At 41.5% G+C, this 4,218-nt stretch overlaps 1 pseudogene; it reads left to right on the plus strand.

Annotated features, from left to right (window-relative positions):
* The first annotated feature begins 506 nt into the window (after positions 1 to 506).
* LOC131807933 (large ribosomal subunit protein eL27-like) lies at positions 507 to 1,276 on the plus strand (annotated as a pseudogene).
* The last annotated feature ends 2,942 nt before the right edge of the window (positions 1,277 to 4,218 follow it).

Genomic DNA, 4,218 nt, shown 5'->3' on the forward strand with positions numbered 1-4,218 from the left:
GAATTATCTCCTGATCTGCATGGCCGACTTTAGAAAATCAAAAAGCTCTTCTCTCTGACTGGTTTATCAGGAAAATGGTTCTCTGGACTGACTTAATGCCCGCTCCTCGGGGGCCAGTGGAAGTCCCGCCCTGGTGATGGTGACACTGTGACGTCTCCTTGCAGTGGGCCAGGTACTGGGGGGCAGGGCAGCCAAAGGGCTTGAGAGGGCACAGGGAGCCACAAAGGTGCCCAAGGCCAAAGTTTGTAGAGGTAACCTGAGTCTGAATATCTGGAAGAACACATGCAGGGTGAAGTCAGAAGGCTACTGAAATTGGAGTGGCTGAGTTAAGGGTGTAGATCTGAACAGAAGTGGGCTTGTAGCACAGGCAAGTCAGGACCAGGCAAGAGTGTCTCTGGAAGACAGCCCCAGATTCCAGCTGGCAGGTTCATCTCACCATGTGTGGTTGGCAGCGCCTGGTGTTTTGAAGTGGCTGAAGTGGCCAGGATCAGTGGACCTGGAAAAGCCAATGGTCAGTGAACAAAACTAAGAGCACCGGGGTCTGAGTTGGGTCTGAAGTGAAAACTGGATCCCCATACCCAAAGAGGTCAATAGGATGTAAAGTCAAGGACAAAGCCATTGTTAGTCCAATAAGCATGTTGACAAATCAAGGGAAGAGCAAGAATGCAAGTGTGAAGCCAAGGAGAGCAGGAAGCCATGATGGTTGATGTCAGCAGAGTGCAGTACAGCGCTGGGTGGTATGGGCTATGTTGATTCCAGCACCAAGGAGTGGATGGTAAGGCCATTCTTCGTTGTTTCTGTGCTCTGAATGAGATCTTCCTTGTGCCATTAAAAGTACCAACAGAGCTTTCTGCTGTAGGCTTGAGAAGCTGGTATCAAGATGGTCAAGCTCGTGGAATCCCAGAAGGTGGTGCTGGTCCTGGCTACTCCGGACACAAAGCAGTCATCATGAAGGATATTGATAACAGTACCTCAGACCATCCCTACAGCAATGCTCTGGTGGCTGAAATTGACCCCCTGTCCCCACAAAGTGACAGCTGTCACAGTAAGAAGAAAATCGCCATGAGGTCAAAGATCAAGTCCTCTACAAAAGTTTATAACTACAATCACTCATGCCCACAAGGTAGCTAACCCCTTAGACAAAACTGTCATCAACAAGGATGTCTTCTGAGACCCTGCTCTTAAACGCAAGGCCTGATGAAAAGCCAAGGTCAAATTCAAGGAGAGTTACAAGACCTGCAAGAACAAATGACTTTTCCAGAAACTGCAGTTTTAGATCTGTTTTGTTTCAGTCATTAAAAATAGCACAAAAAAAGTACCACCAGCATGACTATAGTTAATAACACGGTATTACCTATTTGAAATTCTTAAGAGAGTAGATCTTAAAAGTTCTCATCACAAGAAAAAAAATTTGTAGCTATGAACAATGACAGATATTAACTATACTTATTGTGGTGATCATTTGCAATATATATTTATATAAAATCATTACAATCTCATTACACTGAAACTAATATAATGTTATATGTCTGTTTTACCTCAATAAAAAAAGTACCACCAGTAACTTTGTTTACTCTGTTGCCTCGCAGTTATCTGAGAATATGAAGGAGAAAAGAGAACTATATGTATGGGGAAGAGTATGTTTGTGTTGACAGAAAGTACTATGGGGACTTCCAGAATTTCAAACACACAGGCATTCCTAAGGGAATATGCTGGGGCAGTAGGAAGTGGGGAATATGACCCAAAGTCTCTTCCATGATCAGCCATGCTTATGCCTGGAGGGAATGGAACGAGGCCTCTGGGGTGCTGGGAAGGCTATCTTCCCCACACAGATGCCCGAGAAGACTGGGCACCCACAGGTCAGGAGAAAAGGTAGAGTGAACTGCGGGGATGGTCCAGTACCTGCACTGAGAGGAGGTTAGGGAATGGGGTCCAGTTTACGGGATGCCAGTATACCTACATTTACCTCAACTTCTACCACACTAGGTCAACTTTTGTGTATTTTGCACATAGGGTTTCTGGAATTTTCTTTCATTTGGCTTTAGATCTTTTGAGACTATCACCTTTTATCAACCACACTAAGTGCCATCCATGTTCTTAGCTCCATGTTGGATAGTTCCTTGGTTATATCATAGAGGACGCTCTCCTCAAGGAGTTCACAGTCTCTCTGGAAATCCCAGTTTTATATAATGGTATAAAGGAGAAAACAAAATAGGGTAGGACTTAAATGCTAAGTGATGTGTTGGGGGTACAAATGACTCACAGATTTGAGGGCAGAAAAAGATTCTTGGGCTTTAGGGGACAAGGGGCCATGTCAAAAGTTATAGAAATTTCTACCTGAAATAATGTCTGTGCAGAAGTTTAAGGGAGGAGAGAATTTGAGTGATTGGGGAAGGCATTCCAAGCTGTGGGGAGAGCCTAAACAAAGTTATAGAGATAGGAACACTCCCAGCCAGTTTGGAAAACAATAAATTGAGAAAGCATATGGATGACTGACAGTGTTTTTCATTTCTTAAATTACTTATTCAGACAGTATCCTGAGCAAGAACAATTTCCTGTGGTTTATAAATAGGTCCCAGTTATTTTAGTGGAACTGTAATGCTGATGATCATTCATGGAATGTTCTACGGAGACTTTAATTTTCCGAGGACCAGGAGAAAAATGTACAAACATGTAAGGAATGGTCCAGAACATGAACTACCATTAATAAAAATCAAATACAAAGATTATGCAGAAATTTAGGTTCCTAACCAGGGTACTTGTCTCCTTCACTCTTTCTCCCTCCTGGATTTGTTCCTGATTTATGATGCAAAGTGCCCAAAGCTTCAGATGACATGTACCTCTGGATATGAAAGAATGAGAATAGGAATGGGAGATAATGAAACAGGCACAAGAGATGAAATCATTTGTCTGAGCTCATAGAGTGGGTGGTGCCAAGGTTATAATTGAGGACAGCCATCTAAAGTTTCCTTTCACCCAATATTTCTGACCCAATCCCAAAACCAAAAAGCCACTAGAATGGTACAGAATCCCAATTCCAGTGATTCCTAAGATGAGAGCTTTCTCATGAGGCTGGTATGCTTCATAGGTTGTGGATCCCAGTTTCCCATGCTTGAGAAATATCCCAATGTGTATGACCAGGTCATAGGGTGTGAAAAGGAAGATTATTTGTATTCATTGGGTTATGGTTGGATTTGTATTTTATTGCATTTGGTTAGCATCATTCTCAATTTTCCTGTGCTGTTCAATTTTCAATCTGTTTCACTAGCATTTGCATCTATATATTGTTCATTTTGGCCTAAGAAAGATTATGAGTGAATACATCTTTTTTATTTGTGTTTTCCCCTTGGGTTCCTCTTCCTACAGACATAGGGAAAGGAAGTGATGGTTATCCTAAATATTCTACCTTCCAATCAGAGTGCAGTGGGGTTCAATAGAGAGAGTTTGGACTTTACTCACAGCCATGAGTCATTAAAATTAAGTTTTAGAGCAATAGCAGCATCAGCAGCAAAGTACTGCATTATAAACACTTTCTTAGAAAAAATATCCAACAGTTAATCTTGTCTGTATCCGAAGAGACGCCTATCAAACTTCTTCAAAAGTATGACACGACACTACTACAAGTGATTTTCCAGGTTTTTGCAAGAGCTTGGAGTAGTATCTAAGCCTCCACACACACTCCAGCTCTCAAAATAAGAATGAATGTTATGAAGTTGTCCTCTCATTCTTATAGCTGGTTATTTTATCAGGTAACAAAACCAGCACTGATAGCATTTCTGGTCATTCTCATAACCCTCCCACAAATTAAAAAAAAAAAAAAGGTACTCCTAGAATTGAAAAGGAAGCTCCATTCAACTTATCAAATGTAATAACAATTGCCTACAAAAATGTCCTTTGACAGGCAGAATTTGTACCCAGTAGAAAGGTATTATTTGCATAAGTGTTTAAGCTTCACTTAAAGATTCACTAAAAAACGAATCCTTTTTTAATGACAATGGTTTTCCTTGGTTTACCTATGCCACGTGTGTAAGTTTTACATTTCATGAGGAAAGGATGAAGGCATTTATTGTTTGTTTGTTTGTTTGTTTGTTTATGACAAAGAGCATGCACAGGAGTGATGTGGGGAAGAGAGGGAGAGGGAGAAAGAGAATCCCAAGCAGACTCTATACTCATCGTGGAGACTGATGAGGGGTTCAGTCCCCTAAACTTGAAAGCAAG

Source organism: Mustela lutreola, chromosome 9 (assembly GCF_030435805.1).
Source record: "Mustela lutreola isolate mMusLut2 chromosome 9, mMusLut2.pri, whole genome shotgun sequence".
Taxonomy (NCBI): domain Eukaryota; kingdom Metazoa; phylum Chordata; class Mammalia; order Carnivora; family Mustelidae; genus Mustela; species Mustela lutreola.